Here is a 20,558-nt window from a genome sequence, read left to right as displayed (position 1 = left end):
TCTTGCCTGAGGAATCCAGATTGCCAGGGATGGGGGAGCCTGGTGGGCTGCCGTCTATGGGGTCACACTGAATCGGACACGACTGAAGTGACTTAGCAGCAGCAGCAGCAGTGTCACTAATGCATGAAATAATCCAACCTAAATTATAGCGAGCAGCTGGAGACAACTCCATTTTCAGACACATTAGCCAAACACAGTGATGTCCTTTTGCTGACAAGTAACTGTGCATATTTGTATCATTCAGAAGCACAAGTATGCCACTTGGCATAACGTACCTACTTAATAAATAATATTAACTGAATTCTTTAAAAAGTCTTAACCCATGCCCAATTATAGCTATGATTATTCACATATCAACAATAAAGGAAAATTATATTTTCCTTATTCTGTAAAACGTGTAAATGTCCAGACGTTATTAATGTTCATACACATTACACATTAATAGGACTTAATTTCTCAAATCTTTACTGTAAAATTAGACTCACATCAATACTATCAATACTAATAGTCAGTAGTCAATTTGACAAAACATCTTAAATTATCTAACACTGATTTTCAAAAACAAATTCTATGGCCAAGAAACATATGGAAAAGTATTCAATGTCATTAGTCACCAATCAAAAGCAAATTAAAATTTCAAATAAAATACCATTACAAGCTCACTGGAATGGCAAAAGTGATACAGTGTAATAACACCAAATGCTGGAGAGAATGTAGAATAACTGGAACCCTAGTATCTTATTTTTGCTTAGTTGTGCCATGCAGGATCTTTAGTTGCATCATGTGAACCCTTTGCTTAGTTGTGGCATGTGGGATCTAGTTCCATGACCAGGGATTGAACCTTAGGCACTGGACAACCAGGGAAGTTCTGGGAACTTTAATATCTTAACAGTGGGAGTGAAAGACACAGTAAATGATGTGTAACTCACAGACAACAAGATCTTACAGGTAGAAAATCCTAAAGAATAGACACACACACACAACTATGAGAACTAATAAAAGAATATGGCATTTTCAAGATACAAGATCTACCACAAAAAAAAATCATTTGTATTTCTAACACTAAAAATGAGCATGAAAATGAGATCAAGAAAACAATTCCATTTACAATAGAATGAAAAAGAATAAAATAGTTAGGAAGAAACTTAATCAAGGAAGTGCAAGATTGTGCACTAAAAACTACAAAACATTAATGAAGGAAATTAAAGGAAACATAAATAAAAAAGCATTTCATGTTCATAGACTGGAAAACTTAATATTGTTAAGATATCAGTATTTCCAAAGTTGATCTCGTGATTCAATGCAATCTCCATCAAAAGCTGTTTCCCTTATTTAGAAATTGACAAGTTAATCATAAAATTCATATGGAATCTCAAGAGACCCTGAATAACCAAGACACTAGGATGGAATCATACATCATGGTCAAGTGAGCTTTATCCCAGGGATGCAAGATATTCTTCAATATCTGCAAATCAATCAATGTAATACACCACATTAACAAATTGAAAATAAAAATCATATGATTATCTCAATAGGTGCAGAGAAAGCCTTTGACAAAATTCAACATCCATTTATGATAAAAACCCTCTAGAAAGCAGGAATAGAAGGAACATACCTCAACATAATAAAAGCTATATATGATAAGCCCACAGCAAACATTATCCTCAATGGTGAAAAAATTGAAAGTATTTCCCCTAAAGTCAGGAACAAGACAGGGGTGCCCACTCTCATCACTACTATTCAACATAGTTTTGGAAGTTTTGGCCACAGCAATCAGAGCAGAAAAAGAATCCAGATTGGAAAAGAAGAAGTAAAACTCTCACTGTTTGCAGATGACATGATCTTATACATAGAAAACCCTAAAGACTCCACCAGAACATTACTAGAGCTAATTAATGAATATAGTAAAGTTGCAGGATATAAAATCAACACACAGAAATCCCTTGCATTCCTATATACTAACAATGAGAAAAAAGAGAAATTAAGGAAATAATTCCATTCACCATTGCAACGAAAAGAATAAAATACTTAGGAATATATCTACCTAAAGAAACAAAAGACCTATATATAGAAAACTATAAAACACTGGTGAAAGAAATCAAAGAGGACACAAATAGATGGAGAAATATACCGTGTTCATGGATGGAAGAATCAATATAGTGAAAAATGAGTATACTACTCAAAGCAATCTACAGATTCAACACAATCCCTATCAAGGTACCAATGGTATTTTTCACAGAACTAGAATAAATAATTTCACAATTTGTATGGAAATACAAAAAACCTCAAATAGCCAAAGCAATCTTGAGAAAGAAGAATGGAACTGGAGGAATCAACCTGCCTGACTTCAGGCTTTACTACAAAGCCACAGTCATCAAAACAGTATGGTACTGGCACAAAGACAGAAATATAGATCAATGGAACAAAACAGAAAGCCCAGAGATAAATCCACGCACCTATGGGCACCTATCTTTGACAAAGGAGGCAAGAATATACAATGGAGAAAAGACAATCTTTTTAACAAGTGGTGCTGGGAAAACTGGTCAACGACTTGTAAAAAAATGAAACGAGAACACTTTCTAACACAATACACAAAAATAAACTCAAAATGGATTAAAGATCTAAACGTAAGGCCAGAAACTATAAAACTCCTAGAGGAAAACATAGGCAAAACACTCTCTGACATAAATCACAGCAGGATCCTCCGTGACCCACCTCCCAGAATATTGGAAATAAAAGCAAAAATAAACAAATGGGACCTAATTAAAATTAAAAGCTTTTGCACAACAAAGGAAACTCTAAGCAAGGTGAAAACAGCCTTCAGAATGGGAGAAAAGAATAGAAAATGAAGCAACTGACACAGAATTAATCTCAAAAATATACAAGCAACTCCTGTAGCTCAATTCCAGGAAAATAAATGACCCAATCAAAAAATGGGCCAAAGAACTAAACAGACATTTCTCCAAAGAAGACATGCAGATGGCTAACAAACACATGAAAAGATGCACAACATCACTCATTGTTAGAGAATTGCAAATCAAAACCACAATGAGGTACCATTTCATGCCAGTCAGAATGGCTGCTATCCAAAAGTTTACAAGCAATAAATGCTGGAGAGGGTGTGGAGAAAAGGGAACCCTCTTACACTGTTGGTGGGAATGTAAACTAGTGCAGCCACTATGGAGAATAGTGTGGAGTCTCCTTAAAAAACTGGAACTAGAACTGCCATACGACCCAGGAATCCTACTGCTGGGCATACACACCGAGGAAACCAGAATTGAAAGAGACATGTGTACCCCAATGTTCATTGCAGCACTGTATAATAGCCAGGACATGGAAGCAACCTAGATGTCCATCAGCACACAAATGGATAAGAAAGCTGTGGTACATATACACAATGGAATATCACTCAGCCATTAAAAAGAATACAGTTGAATCACTTCTAATGAGGTGGATGAAACTGGAGGCTATTATACAGAGTGAAGTAAGCCAGAAAGAAAAACACCAATACAGTATACTAATACATATATATGGAATTTAGAAAAATGGTAACAATAACCCTGTATGCGAGACAGCAAAAGAGACACAGATGTATAGAACAGTCTTTTGGACTCTGTGGGAGAGGGTGAGGGTGGGATGGTTTGAGAGAATGGCATTGAAACATGTATATTATCATATGTGAAACAGATCCCCAGTCCAGGTTCGATGCATGATACAGGGTGTTTGGGGCTGGTGCACTGGGATGACCCAGAGGGATGGGATGGGGAGGGGGTGGGAGGGGGGTTCAGGATGGAGAACACATGTACACCCATGGCGGATTCATGTCAATGTATGACAAAACCAATACAATATTATAAAATAATTAGCCTCCAATAAATATATAAATAAAGTGAAAAAAATTAAAAAAAAACAATTGAAAGATTCACACTTCCCCAGTTCAAAACTTATTACAAAGCTACAGTAATAAACATAGTGTGGTACTGGCATAAGAACAGACAAATGGAACAGGATTGGGAGTTCAGAAATAAACCCACACATTGGTAGTCAACTGAGTTTTGACAAGTGTGCCAAGATCATTCAATGGGATAAATAATAGTTTCTTTAACAAACAGTGCTGATAAAACTAATATCAACATGTAAAAGAATGAAGTTGGACCCCCACCTCACATCATATACAGAAATTAATTCAAAATGTATCAACAATGTAAATGCAAGCACTAAAACTATAAAGTTTTTAGAAGAAAACACAGGGGAGAGTTTCATTATTTTGACTTTGACAATGGATACTTAGATATGATACCAAAATGTGTAAGAAATAAAAGAAAAAATTTTAAAATCTTTTGTGCATCAAAAGACACTATCAAGAAAGTGAAAAAACTACAGAATGGGAGAAAATATTTACAAATCACATATCTAATAAATAATTTGTATTTAGGATATATAAAGAACTCTCACAACACAATAGCAAACAGAAAGCAACTTAATTAAAAAATGAGCAAAGAACTTGAATACATTTCTCCAAAAATGATACAGAAATGGCAAACAAGTAAACAAAAAGATACTCGGCATCATTAGTCATAAGTAAAATGCAAATCAAAACCATGAGATACCACTTCACTCTACTAGCATGGCCAAAATCATAAAGACAAAAAAAAAAAAAAAAAGAATTGGTGAGCATATGGATCTTGTAAATTCTGACAGGAATGTAAAATGGTACAGCTACTATGGAAAACACTGTGGTGGTTCCTCAAAATTTAAACATAGAATTACCATACTACCTAGTAATTCTACTGTTGGGTATATACCCCAAAGAACTGAGAAAAGGGACTCAAACAAATATGACTGTTGTATTTGAATATGAATGTTCAGCAACATTATGTTCAATAGCCAAAATGTAGAATCAACTCAAGTGTCCACTGATGAATGAATAAACAAAATGCAGTGTGCATATATATGTGTATATATATATATAAGTGCATGATAAGTTGCTTCAGTCATGTCTGACTCTTTGCAACCCTATGGACTGTAGCCTATCAGGCTTCTCTGTCCATGGGAATTCTCCAGGCAATAATACTGGAGTGGGTTGCCATTTCCTTCTCTAGGGGATCTTCCTGACCCAGGGATCGGACCTGAGTCTCTTATGTCTCCTGCATTGGCAGGTGGGTTCTTTACCCCTAGCATCACCTGGGAAGCCCCAGAACATAACGTATAAAGGAATATTATTCAGCCATAAAAATGAATGAAGCATTGATACATGCTACAAATGTAGCTGAAATTCAAAAACAGTATGCTAAGTAAAAGAAGTCACTACAAAAGATCACATATATTAGTACATTTATATGAAATAACAAGAATAGTTAAAACCATACAGATAGAAAGCAGATTAGGGGCTGGGCGAACAGGGGGAATAAAGAATGACTGCTTAATGGATAACGGATTTCCTTTTGGGTTGATGAAAATGTTTTGAAACTTGACAAAGGTGGTGGTTATACAACCTTGTGAATGTACTAAATGCTACTGAATTATGACTTTAAAATGGTTAATTTTATGTTATGTCAATTTTACCTCAATAAAAATAAACATATGAATCAGAAAAAAATTATGATGCCTCTTATTAGCAGTTATTAAGACCATTCTGGGTCTTGCCTAAAGAGGACACACACAGTAAAAAAAGATTTAGAAATTACAAGAAGAAATTGATTATAGTTGCATTACAAAAAATTACCTTTTATTTCACTTGGGAAAATACAAGAGCAAGTAACTTGAGGGATAAATAATCAGTAATCATATAAACATTGTTCTGTTTAGTTTTCTATATAATTATTCTTAACGAACTTTTGGTTGGACATACACATTTTTCTTGCTCAATATTTCCTCGTCAATGAGTCCTATCCTTACTAACGTATTTAAAATTTCCATGACCTGTCTACTACTTCCAATCTATCATACTATACTTTTGTTCATCAAACATTAACACCTACTTAACACCTAATAATGTGCAATGCAGCTTAACTAATTAGGTTCATTGTTGATGTTTACTTCCCTCTGCTAAAATATATGTTCCATGAAGATGGGCATTTTTGTCTGCTTTATTCCTGGATGAATTCTCAGTGCCTAGAACCATGCTCAGCACACTGTGAGTACAGAGCAATGGCACCCCACTCCAGTACTCTTGCCTGGAAAATCCCAAGGATGGTGGAGCCTGGTAGGCTTCAGTCCATGGGGTCACTAAGAGTCGGACACGACTGAGCGACTTCCCTTTCTCTTTTCACTTTCATGCATTGGAGAAGGAAATGGCCACCCACTCCAGTATTCGTGCCTGGAGAATCCCAGGGACGGGGGAGCCTGGTGGGCTTCCGTCTGTGGGGTTGCACAGAGTCGGACACGACTGAAGAGACTTAGCAGCAGCAGAACCATGCTCAACACACTGTGAGTACTAAATAAATATTTGTGAGAGAATGAAGTGAATTAGAAGACCAGAGAAACTGAAAGCCAAGTGTCTTGGGAGGGAGGGAGAAGAGGGAAAACAATAAAAATCATGTCATGCATCAGGTAGCAGAACCTGTAGGCAAGTGCAAGTTGTAGGAATAAAAACAGCAGATTGGTTGAACATATTAATAACTGAGGGTCCAGAGACTCATACTATTCAAAACGTTCATGATATTCAAAATTACCTAGCATATAAAGAACCCCATAGGAAAAGACAATCAACAGATGCCAGTGTCAAGATGACATAGATGGTAAAGTTACCTGACAAAGACATTTAATTACCCATTAAAAAATACTTGTGAAATATATACAATGGTAAAAACTCTTGAATCAAATGGAAAGTTAGAAAGTCGCAGAAAAGAGAAGATATGAAGAAAAACTAAATGGCGATTTTGGAATTGAAAAATACAACTTTTTAAATGGAAAAATCCACTGGGAAGGCTCAAAAGTCAATGATAAAGGAAAAAGTCAGTGAATTTGAGGATAGTTAATAAAAATGATACAATCTGAATGACAGAAATAAACTTGAGCTAACAAAAAAGAAAAAGAGGACAGCTTCAGAGATCAAAAATAACCAAAGGCCTATCATCAATGTTACTGGAGGCTCAGAGGAAAGAAAAAAGAGCATGGTGCTACAGGGAACTCACCCGAGTGCTCTGTGATAACCTAGAGGGTGGGATGGGGTGGGAGGTGGGAGGGAGGCTCAGGAGGGAGGGGACATATGTATACTTATGGCTGAATCACATTGTCGTATGGCATTGTGAAACCAAAACAACATTGTGAAACAATTATCCTCCATTTAAAAATTTAAAAAAAAATTTTGAATTGTAAAAAAAAAAAAAAGAATATGGTGCTAAAAATACAGGAGAAGAAATAATGTCTGAAAATTTCTCAAGTTTGGCAAAAGATATAAACCTCCAGATATAAAAAGCCCAGTGAACTTAGTAAAGGATAAGCACAAAGATATCCAAACCCGGGATATCATAATCACACTTGATGAAAACTAAGAAACAAAAGTAGAAACTAGCCGAAGAAAAACAATACTTTTAGGGAATCAACCAGAATGACTTAAGATTTCTCACCAGAAATAGTGGAGAATAGTAACAGGAAGTAGCACATTATTTTTAAAGCCTTGAAAGAACTGAACCATCAACTAAGGATTCTACATTCAACAAAAATGTCCTTCAGGTGTAAAGGTCAGATATAGATGCTTTAGATGAATGAGAACAAGAGAAAAGGTTGCCAGCAGACATGCTATAAAATAATTGGTTTTTCTGTTGTTCAGAGGGAAGCTATCAGTATGAAGTTTGGAAGATTAGGAATAAAGAATGAGGAAGAGAAACTGTAAATATCTAGATAAACATAACAGACTATTCTTTCCTCTTGAATTCCTTGTTTGACACCTGAAAGCAAAAAATTATATGGTCTGGTAAGAGTTTTCAATGCATGTAGTGTAATATATAAGAAACGTAACCTAAAGGGGGCAAAGATGAAGTCATTTTTATGGTGATAAGATTTCTACATTTTACTTGAAATAGTAAAATATTGATTCTTAGTAGATTGTACAAGGTTTAGTATGTACATTGTAATCCTTAGAGTGTCTACAAAGACATAGAGCAAAACACATAATAGGTAAGTTAAGCAGAATAACAGAAAATGTTCAAATTAGTCAGGAAAGAGAAAACAATATTAAAAAAAAAAAAAGAACAAACAGAAAATAAATAGTACACCTAAACTGAAATATGTAAATTAGGACTTTCCTAGTAGTGGAACAAGAACTTCAACAGTAGTGAAACAAGAACTTCCAGATGTATAAGATGGATTTAGAAAAGGCAGAGGAACCAGAGATCAAATTGCCAACATCCATTGGATCATAGAAAAAGCAAGAGAATTCCAGAAAAACATCTAATTCTGCTTCATTGACTATGCTAAAGCCTTTGACTGTGTGGATCACAACAAACTGGAAAATTCTGAAAGATGGGAATATCAAACTACTTTTCCTGCCTCCTGAGAAATCTGTATGCAGGTCAAGAAGCAACAGAACTGGACATGGAAAAATGGACTGGTTCAAAATTGGAAAAGGAATACGTCAAGGCTGTATATTGCCACCCTGCTTATTTAACTTATACATAGAGTAAGGTACATCATGCAAAATGCCAGGCTGGATGAAGCACAAGCTGGAATCAAGACTGCCAGGAGAAATATCAATAACCTCAGGTATGCAGATGACACCACCCTTATGGCAGAAAGTGAAGAAGAACTAAGGAGCCTCCTGATGAAGGTGAAAGAGGTAAGTTAAAAAGTTGGCTTAAAACGTAACATTCAAGAAATGAAGATCATGGCATCCAGTCCTGTCACTTCAAGGCAAATAGATTGGGAAATAATGGAAACAGTGACAGACTTTATTTTCTTGCACTCCAAAAGCATTGCAGTTGGTGACTGCAACCATGAAATTAAAAGATGCTTGCTCCTTGGAAGAAAAGCTGACAAACCTAGACAGCATATTAAAAAGCAGAGACATCATTTTGCTGACAAAGGTCCATCTAGCCAAAGCTGTGGTTTTTCCACTAGTCATGTACGGATGTGAAAGTTGGACCATAAAGGAGACTGCTGCTGCCGCCGCTGCTGCTAAGTCACTTCAGTCGTGTCCGACTCTGTGTGACCCCATAGACGGAAGCCCACCAGGGTCCCCCGTCCCTGGGATTCTCCAGGCAAGAACACTGGAGTGGGTTGCCATTTCCTTCTCCAATGTGTGAAAGTGAAAAGTGAAAGTGAAGTCGCTCAGTCTTGTCCGACCCTTAGCAACCCCACGGACTGCAGCCTACCAGGCTCCTCCATCCATGGGATTTTCTAGGCAAGAGTACTGGAGTGGCTTGCCGTTGCCTTCTCCGATAAAGGAGACTGAGAGACCACAAATTGATACTTTTGAAGTGTGGTGTTGACGAAGACAGTCCCTTGGACTGCAAGGAGATCAATCCTAAAGGAAATCAACCTTAAATATTCATTGGAAAGACTGATGCTGAAGTTGAAATGCCAATACTCTGTCCACCTGATGCAAAGAGCTGACTCATTGGAAAAGACCCTGATGCTGGAAAAGATTAGGGCAGGAGGAAAAGGGGGCGACAGAGGAAAGATGGTTGGATGGCATCACAAACTCAATGGACATGAGTTTGAGCAAACTCCGGGAGATAGTGAAGGAAAGGGAAGCTTGGCATGCTTGCAGTCCATGGGGTCACAAAGAGTCGGACGTGACTGACTGAACAATAACAAGAGCAACGAGAAGGACTTTCCTGGTGGTACAGTGGATAAAAATCCACCTGCCAATACAGGGGACACAGGTTTGATTCCTAGTTGGGGAAGATCACCCGCTATGGAGCAACTAATCCCATACACCACAGCTACTGAGCCTGTGCTCTACAACAAGAGAAGCTGCCACAGTTAGAAGCCCACGCACAGCAACTAGACAGTAGTCCCCACTCACTGTAACTAGAGAAAGCCCACACACAGTAACCAAGACTTAGTGCAGCCAAAAACAAATAAATAAAATAAAAATATGTCAATTACATTACCTGCAAATAGTATACACATTAAAGAGATTATCAGAACGGATATGGAAAATCATGACTCAATTATTTGGTATTTACAAGAAACACACTTCAAATATAATTTTACAGGTAGATTAAACTTTTTATTTTTTTTTAAGATAGATAGACATGAAGCCAATAATAAACATAAAGCTGGAGTGGTTATATTATCAAAGTAGACTTCAGGGTAAAGAAAATTAACAGGAACGAAGAGTAACCTTATATACCAAAAAACGTCAATTCTCCAAGAAGACATAGCAATTTTAAATATGTATGCACCTAACAAGAGAGATTCAAAATGCATGAAGCAACAACTGACAGATCTGAAAGGAGAAACAAACAGATAAATTACAATTACATTTGGTAATCTCAGCATTTCTCTCTCAGTAAACAACAGTGAACAAACAGCAATGAAAATAGAAGACCTAAACAAGGCCATCAACCAATTGAATCTAACTGACATGTATAGATATTTATCCAACAAAGGCAGCATATACATTCTATTCAATTTTATATGAAACATTTATCATATCCATTATACCATATCCTAGGTCATGAAAGAAATCTTAAGAAATTTAAAAGAATAGCAATCAAGAATGTTCTCTGCTCATAAAAAAAGGAAATTAAAAACAGAAGGATAATAGGAAAATACCCAAATACCTGGAAACTGTCTAAACAATCTATGATTCAAAGAGGGATATTTAGAGGAAATTAGAAAATATTTTGGGGGACACTTCCCTGGTGGTTCAGAGGTTAAGATTCTGTGTTTTCACTGTTGGGGGCATGGTTCAACCCCTGGTTGGGGAACTAAGATCCCACAGCATGCTGTACACAATGCAGCCAATATGTGTGTGTGTGTACATATATATATATACACACATACACACAGAGAGAGACTAATACACTTCTAATTAAATCTTTGCAAACATCTTTTCTCCTTAAATTTTACAGGTGTATATGTACATATTTAAAAAATTGTTGATATATAGTTAAAATGCCCTCAGAAAGATCTTTGAATTTTGACTCAATAGTTACTTCCTCTGAAAAACTTGACCTGATTAGCCCTCTCCTACTGCTCCATCTGTGCAACTATTTGGCCTCATTAAATTACTATTATATTTATTGGACCATATAAGCAATTACTGTTTTAATAAGACATTAGGCCTCTAGGCTATCTGTTTACAAAGCACATGATATCTTAGAGGAAATCTAAGTGAGGAAATAATAAACTTATGGGCTATGAAATGGGTAGCAAAATTGACATAAAAAGATGAGTTATTAGAATTAACTGGGTAACACCCCATTTTCCATGAATGAAGCATATTCTAATCATTTTTAGGTTTTCCTATTGTTCTGGTTTGTGTGCCTCATAAGAGGCAGTGGCTTCTGGTAAAGTTTGCATCATCTGTATTATCTTTGGAATAAGTAAAAAAAAAAGTTCAAGCACTGAAAAATTTATCAAATTCTCTGTAGCTTCAAAATTTATATATGCCCTCTCTATAGATTTGTATCATGCCTCCCTTATAAGGCATGAAATTGAAGGCTAACTGATGTCGTGCGACAGAAAAGTGTAATAATTCAGAAACACATACATTAAAATAAGAATAAAGTCTTAAATTGTGCATTTTTGGCATCTGACATTACTCACAAACAATTAGCTAGCACTAATCAGGTCCAATATTGTAAATGTTTCATTAAGAAAAAATTAATTAGCTCTGTTAATTATGAATGTCACAGGAAAATCCAGCCTCAAGCACTCTGATTGTTACTATTTGTTTTTAGGAATCATTTGCTGAGAATTGCTTCCCTTAGTTTTAATTCTATGCCTTAATTATACGATCTTAAAACATGGCAGCCCCTTGTATTATACATTTCCTGCAAATATTAAGCAAATATGCTAAAGAAGGAGCATATTTTACATAACCACACATGTCAGACTAAATGTGAGCCAAGAAAAATAATGAATGCAACTCATATCTGATTTATATTTGGCAAATACAGAGATATCATAAGCTCCTGGTTTAAATGCCTACATGGTATTTCCATGGCAACTGCATAAACATTTCCCCCATAACACACAGCAAACTTCATTCTTTATATCCCATTATTTATTTTTTTCACTCTCAGGGGAAAGCCTAATTTATTCCCTAGGGAAAATCAATCAATGATTTTCTTAATCAGTGGCATTTGAAGAGTAGGTGGCACAGTTCTTTTTATGGAAAAGCAATTTCCACCAACGCTCTTGCTATGTGACAGAGACTATGGGAGAATAAAAGTAGTACTTGCTTTCAGGAAAGTGTGAGTACAAGTTGCAATCTTCAAAGAGATGAGAATGTGCATTAGAAAATCCACAAAAGGTTGGCCAAAGTGATCACATGCAACTCCAACTTTCCTTTTGTCTGTTCATAGAGTATCACAGAGACTCCTTTACGTAAAAAAAAAAAAAAAAAATTCTTTCATTTCTACAGAGTTTTGGCAGTCTTTAAAAAATTCCTTTGCTGCTTTCCTTGTGTGATAGACACTGTACAGAACCAGAGGCAAGGGAAAGAATACCTGCTTAAAAGTGATCAAATGACAGTTCAAAGGAAGAATAAAGGGAAACCACATCAGGTTCCTTCACTTTGTCTATTCTTTCAGCCTGAGGTAACTATCATGATTCAAATTGCACCAGATGGAAGAGATCCCTGATTGGATTTTAGCTATCAAATGAACAATTTCCCAAAGTACTCAAAAGGACAGTGGATCAACTAATATTCTTTAGTGTACTCAGCGCTCAGTGGGTTAGCAAAGGAAGCCCATTCAGGGTGAGTGTACAAATTAGCCAATCCTTTCCTCCGAGCTTCTCTGGCACCACTATGATAGCACTTATCATGTTCTGTTATTGTTTATATATGAGTCCCTCAAAGGGTCTTTATAATTCCCCTCCAATCTAACACAGATTGCTCTGTGAATAGTAGCATGCTTAATAAGCTAGTGGGTTAAATGAATATTTAGCTATAACATATACACATTTCCTACAATACATAATGCTTCTCACTCAAAAGATTAAACTTTTCTTCCAACTATTCCTTCTACCATTTAGATGTTTCTGTTCTCATGGGAGTTTTATTACTTCATTTCTATACAGTGAAATTCTTATCATCACCTCTCTTTCATTTATCTTCAAGGCCTATGTTGAGTTATGAGGCCAGAGCTTTTGCGGTTTTTTTGGCTTTGTTTCTACTGTTCCAGTATCATTTGTTGGAAAGATTAATTTTTCTTCATTGAACTGCTTCTTAACCTTGTAAAAAATCAATTGATCATATACACACACACACATATATACGTACACACACAAACACACACAAAATCTGCGTCTTGTTTCCTTATAAACATTCCCATGTGAAACTCACCTGTACTCTAGCACTAGTTATACAATGGCTCATTATTTAACATCAGAGAGTTCTAAAGTACCAGAACGTTTCACGTTTTCCTTCCTATATATGTCAAACCAACAGAAGGAAACAAAAGCTGGGCCTGACTCCAAGAAGAATGAGTTTCTTAGGGAATGAGTGTTTCCTTTCATTTCTACAATTTGGTATTTTTAGATAAGCTCTCCTGTGACCATATGCCAGAATTGTTAATTTTCAAAATGTACAAGCTGGAATGATAAAAACTAATCCCCCCCCCCATTATTCTGTTGCTACTGCTTGGGGACCGTTAATTCAGAATTAGAACACCAGTGAGGCCAGGACTAACTGGCTTGCCTAGTACAGCATTTGTGCAGATTTCTAGTTTCTCACCCTTATGAGAAGGTAACAGAAACAAGGAGACGCTTTGTATTTATCATGCTCTTCAACTGCCACATATGTTTAGTGGTATCCTAGCTGACTGTCATTAACTTAAAACATTTACTGCTAATTACACTTGGTACAAAGAATCAAAGGGTAAAAAATGTGTTCTCAACACCCACAGCCATCTTTTTTTTCACAATAATATTTCTATCTCTTCCTCTATCATCCCTTATGCCATGGCCAGGTCCTTGGTGAAAGGACTTCTAAGCTCTTGTAGAAGTTCAAATAAACGTCCTCTTTCTGGATTGTCTTGTCATGGCATTTTCAGAGGCTAACTCTTCCCACACATGATGACTGACTTCTTACTACCTAGTAATGTTGTCTTGCCAGCAATACATGTGTGAAGGGAGGCTTTCTACCACATGGTATAGTCATTTCTCGGTCATCTGACTCTACTACAGAGTATTTCTGCTACAATGATCTCAGTGGTAAAGAATTAAAAGAGCTAATGTGAGAGATATAAGCCCACAGAAATAACGGTTTTCCCAACAAAAGTCTTTAAAAATACATTTGAAAACCTACAGAATGAAAGAATTACATTCTTCCAAAACTCAATGCAGAATTAACTAGAAGACAGTGGTATTTTAGGTATCAAGAAGAGAACACAGGAGGACAAAGTCATAACACAACAGCAAATCCCCACTATTTTTTTAAGTGAAAGAAGGTTTATTTAAAGAAAAACACTCCATAGACAGAGTGTAGGCCATCTTGGAAGGCAGGAGAGGCATGAGAAATCTCTACTATTGACTATAGTATGTTGCCTACTCACCTGTGCTATGTTTTAGTTTGAGTTCATATGAAAAAAATGCATTTAAATGAGCATCACACATCATGAAAGATGGAAAAAGTACATCTAGTATATCATTATTTACATTTCATGTTGTTTATGGGTACATGCTGCTGCTGCTGCTGCTGCTAAGTCACTTCAGTCGTGTCCGACTCTGTGTGACCCCACAGACGGAAGCCCACCAGGCTCCCCCGTCCCTGGGATTCTCCAGGCAAGAACACTGGAGTGGGTTGCCATTTCCTTCTCCAATGTGTGAAAAGTGAAAGTGAAGTCGCTCAGTCGAGTCCGACCCTTAGCGACCCCACGGACTGCAGCCTACCAGGCTCCTCCATCCATGGGATTTTCTAGGCAAGGGTACTGGAGTGGCTTGCCATTGCCTTCTCCGTTATGGGTACATACATAAGAATATATATTCACCAACCTCACAGCATCTTCTCCAGAAAAGGATGACAAGAAAAAGATTGGAGAAAGATGCAAAGAGGATTTCAATTGTTCCTAAATTGTTTTATTTCTTTTTTTAAAAAAAATGGGAAAATGTTAGCATTCAATTAATCTTGGTGGTAAGATAATAATGTTTTTAATAGTATTCTGAATTTTTCTGAATTCTTAGAATTTTTAATAACAAAAAATTTTAAGAGCAATAGAAATAATACCTAATTACATTTTAGCTTGAAAGTAAAGCAGATTTCTAAACAAAGAAAACATGAGGAAGAACCTTCTTTTGTGGAATAGAGTAATATCTGACCAAAATGCATTTTGAACTACATAGTTTGAAAGAATATTTCAAGTGATACTGTAATTTCTGAGACATACTGGATAAATAGATTTGCCTTCAAGAGCTTCCATTTAATTTTATATAATGTAAGGATGTCAAAATAAAATATCTTGGATAACCTCTTCAACTTTAAGAGTCTATGTCTTTTTTTCTTCTAAAGGAGGTAAGTATATCTCTACACATGTTATTCCTTTCGCCTAGAACAGGAATGCTCTTTTCCTCTAGCTTGTTTCCTGGCAGTAAAATCCTATTAACCAGTAACATTCAGCAGGATTCATTTGTGCTTTAGGAAGTCTTTCCTCACCCTTCCCAAACAGAAAAAGCACTGTCACAGCTCTGTCCTCATATTCCCATTAATCTCTTGAACACTGCTACTTACATGTTTGTCTGCTCTGTTAGAGAGACAGATGCCGGTACCTGCATCTACTTTTCTTTGTATCCCATGTACCCTCCATAGTGACATGTTTACAGCCAAATCACTTAAACTTAATGTTAGCACAAAGTAAATTAAAATTTTTTATCTATTGCAAATACTATTTTCCCCAAGTAAATGTGTGATGAAATGAATGAATGAAGTCAGTATGTAAAATGGCATGAAGTTACCCCATCAGTCAGATATGTGGATCGTTCCACTATAAGGTAGGGGTATAAGCCAGATGATCACTTAATTTTCTTTCCAAAAGAATCAGCAGGATCATTTTGAATTTTATGCCCTTTAGTTTAGAAAGCAAGGATAACATAACTTTTCTGGTCCTTCTTTTACTTTTCCTCATATTACTTGAAGCTTGGATCAACAGCTTTTTACAAAGAACATGAAACACTCTTCATAAGTAAAATCTCAGAAACACAAGATACACTAAACTTTGGACTGAAAACTGTTACCAAAAGGGGAACATTTTATCATATACATGTTTGGATAATATGCACTTAGCAGTTGATTCAACCCTTGTTCTCAAATAAGGCTGTTTATAGTTCCTATGGTGGAAGAGGGATAGTATGATAACATGGAGGGGAGAGAGAACTTGGTAAAAAAATAGCCAGCAATCCCTCCCAGGAGCCCAAGGAAGCAGGAGGATAGATCTCAGCACCCCTAGTACTTTCTTGGATCAATCTCCCTAGACGTGGCTCATGAAACAGTTGTTAACTGAGAGATTCTTTGAATCAATGGGATTGTCCTGGGAGTCCACCAGCCAGCCATAAGACCTAGAAATGCCCTTGGCAATATTAAAACCAAAGCAGACAACTGCCACCAGATGGGATGGGGAGGTTGGGGGTGGAGGTAGATTTTGAGCTCAAAGCCACACCCTCAGAGCTTCTAACCAGGTTCTAGTATAGGTCACCCTAGTCATTTCACTAATCCACAAGTAGCAAAACGTTGCATTTTACAGGACTGAATTTTCTGGACCATACATATTAATTAAAATAGGGTTTTTTTTTTAACATTTTATTTTGAAACAGAAGAGTTACTGGAAGTTGCGAAGATAGTACAGAGAAGCCCCATTTACCCTTGAAAGTTTGCCCCAATAGTCACATCTTGTATAAATATAATATAAAAACCAGGAAACTGACATGGGTACAATGTATGTGTATTCAATGTCATTTCATGACACATGTAGATTACTCTATCACCACAATCAAGATACAAACTATTCCATCACTGCAAAGATATCCCTTGGTTCTATCTCTTTATAGTCACACCCACCCACCTACCACTCAATCTTCCCAAATCCCTGGCAACAACTGTCTGTTCTCTATCATCATAACTGTGTCATTTTGAGAATGTCATATAAATGGAATCACACATCATGTGGCCTTATGTCCTTGAGAACCATCCAAGCTGTGATATATATCAGTAGATCATTCCTTTTCATTGCTGATATTGTACTCCATAGTATGGATGTACCAGTTTGTTTAGCCATTTACCTATTGTAGGACATGTTGCTTGGTACAATCCGCGGCTATTACAAATAAAGCTGGTATGAACAATAAGGTACATGTTTTTTTGTGAACCTAAGTTCTCATTTTACTGGGTTTAATGCCCAACAGTGGGATTGCTGGGTCATATGGTAAGTGTACATTTAGTTTTAAAAGAAACTATCAAATTATTTTCCAGTGTCTGTTCCGTTTTATATTCCTACCAGTAATATATGAAAGATCTAGTTTCTTTGTATCCTCATTGGTATTAAGCATTGTTATTATTTTTTATTTTGGCTACTCTAACAGGTATACAGTGATAACTCATCATGGAATTAATTTTCATTTCCCTAATAGCAAGTGATATTGAATATCTTTTCAATGCGCTTCTCTGCCAGTGCTATTAAGAGTATATCCTCTTTGGTGAAGTAGTTCTTCATGTCTTTTGCCCATTTTTGAATCGATTGTTTTAACTGTTGAGTTTTGAGGGTCCTTAAGCATTCTACATATGACTCTTTTGTCTTCTCATCCTTTTAATGAGGTCTTCTACAGAGCAAGAGTATTAAATTTTGATCAAGTCTGACTTATCCAGTTTTCTTATTTTATGGTTGTACTTTGCTGTTCTAACTATTCTTCACTAACCTCCAGATCCTGAAGATTTTCTCACAGGGAGCCCATCCTGGTGCTCTGTGATGACCTAGAGGGGTGGGATGGAGGAGGAGAGGGATAAACTCAAGAGGGAGGTGATATATGCATAAATACAGATGATTTGTGTTGTTGTATGGCAGAAACCAACACAACATTGTAAAGCAATTTTACCCCAATTAAAAACAAACAAAAAAAGATTTTCTCTTACATAAAACTTCTAAAAAGTTTCCTAGTTTTACATTTAAATCTATGATTCACTTTAAGTTAATTTTTGTATAAGGTGAGAATTTGGGTGAAAATTAGGCTTTTTTTTTTTTCTATGAATATTCAATTGTGCTCAGTTGCTCAGTCATGTTCAACTCTTTGCAGTCCCATGGACTGTAGCCCACAAGGCTCCTCTGCCTATGGAATTTTCCAGGCAAGAATACTGGAGTGGGGTGCCATTTCCTACTAAAGGAGATCTTTCTGACCCAGCAATGAGCCTGCCTCTTGTGTCTCCTGTATAAGACAGGAGGATTCTTTACCACTAGTGCCATGTTGCTCCTGCACTACTTGATAAAAGACAGTCCATTCTCCACTGAATTGCCTTTACACTTTCATTAAAAAAAAAAAAAAGTCAGCTGGATATACTTGTGTGGGGCTATTTCTGGGTTATCTATTCTGTTACCGATTTATATGTCTATCCTACTGCTAATACCAGTCTTGAGTACTGTGGCCATATAAGTTTTGCAATCAGGTAGAGTGGTTCCTTCCATTTTCCTTCTTTTTCAAAGTCATTTTAGCTGTTCAAATTTCTTTGCCTTTTCACATAAATTTTAAAAAATTTGCCAGGATTTTAGTTGACTTAAGCCTACACATCAATTTAGGGAGAACTGATTTCTGCTTTATTGACTATGCCAAAGCCTTTGACTGTGTGGATCACCGTGAGTTCAGTTCAGTTCAGTCGCTCAGTCGTGTCCGACTCTCCGCGACCCCATGAATCACAGCACGCCAGGCCTCCCTATCCATCACCAACTCCCGGAGTTCACTCAAACTCATGTCCACAGAGTCGGTGATGCCATCCAGCCATCTCATTCTCTGTCGTCCCCTACTCCTCCCGCCCCCAACCTTTCCCAGCATCAGAGTCTTTTCCAGTGAGTCAACTCGTCACATGAGGTGGCCAAAGTACTGCAGTTTCAGCTTTAGCATCAGTCCTTCCAATGAACACCCAGGACTGATCTCCCTTAGAATGGACTGGTTGGATCTCCTTGCGGTATAAGGGACTCTCAAGAGTCTTCTCCAACACCACAGTTCAAAAGCATCAATTCTTCGGTGATCAGCTTTCTTCACAGTCCAACTCTCACATCCATACATGACCACGGGAAAAACCATAGCCTTGACAAGATGGACCTTTGTTGGCAAAGTAATGTCTCTGCTTTTTAATATATTATCAAGGTTGGTCATAACTTTCCTTCCAAGGAGTAAGCGTCTTTTAATTTCATGGCTGCAATCAGCATCTGCAGTGATTTTGGAGCCCCAAAAAATGAAGTCTGACACTGTTTCCACTGTTTTTCCATTTATTTCCCATGAAGTGATGGGACCAGATGCCATGATCTTAGTTTTCTGAATGTTGAGCTTCAAGCCAACCTTTTCACTCTCCTCTTTCACTTTCATCAAGAGGCTTTTGAGTTCCTCTTCACTTTCTGCCATAAGGGTAGTGTCATCTGCATATCTGAGATTATTGATATTTCTCCCAGCAATCTTGATTCCAGCTTGTGCTTCTTCCAGCCCAGCGTTCTTCATGATGTACTCTGCATATAAGTTAAATAAGCAAGGTGACAATATACAGCGTAAACTGTAGAAAATTCTGAAAGAGATGGGAATACCAGACCACCTGACCTGCCTCTTGACAAACCTATATGCAGGTCAGGAAGCAACAGTTAGAACTGGACATGAAACAACAGACTGGTTCCAAATAGGAAAAGGAGTATGTCAAGGCTGCATATTGTCACCCTGCTTATTTAACTTATACACAGAGTACGTCATGAGAAATGCTGGGCTGGAAGAAGCACAAGCTTGAATCCAAATTGCTGGGAGAAATATCAATAACCTCAGATATGCAGAAGACACCACTCTTATGGTAGAAAGTGAAGAGGAACTCAAAAGCCTCCTGATGAAAGTGAAAGAGGAGAGTGAAAAGGTTGGCTTGAAGCTCAACATTCAGAAAGCTAAGATCATGGCATCTGGTCCCATCACTTCATGGGAAATAGATGGGGAAACAGTGGAAACAGTGTCAAACTTTATTTTTTTGGGCTCCAAAATCACTGCGGATGCTGACTGCAGCCATGAAATTAAAAGATGCTTACTCCTTGGAAGGAAAGTTATGACCAACCTAGATAGCATATTAAAAAGCAGAGACATTACTTTACCAAGAAAGGTCCGTCTAGTCAAGGCTATGGTTTTTCCTGTGGTCATGTATGGATGTGAGAGTTGGACTGTGAAGAAAGCTTATCTCCGAAGAATTGATGCTTTTGAACCGTGGTGTTGGA

The 20,558-nt window shown here is 36.9% G+C and overlaps 1 protein-coding gene across 28 annotated transcripts in view; it reads right to left on the bottom strand.

Annotated features, from left to right (window-relative positions):
- PEAK1 (pseudopodium enriched atypical kinase 1) overlaps nucleotides 1-20,558 on the bottom strand; it is a 337,872-nt gene that overhangs the window by 147,595 nt on the left and 169,719 nt on the right. The window contains exon 6 of one of the 28 annotated variants that reach the window (XM_055418075.2): nucleotides 18,025-18,079. The exons of the other annotated variants lie outside the window; for them this stretch is intronic. The gene's annotated coding sequence lies outside the window, so the exon portion shown is untranslated. The remainder of the gene's footprint in view (nucleotides 1-18,024; nucleotides 18,080-20,558) is intronic. 28 annotated transcript variants of the gene reach the window in all.

Source organism: Moschus berezovskii, chromosome 21 (genome assembly GCF_049115385.1).
Source record: "Moschus berezovskii isolate FMDL1 chromosome 21, NW_MosBer_1.0, whole genome shotgun sequence".
Lineage (NCBI taxonomy): Eukaryota > Metazoa > Chordata > Mammalia > Artiodactyla > Moschidae > Moschus > Moschus berezovskii.
This window is presented reverse-complemented; position numbering and strand designations above follow the sequence as displayed.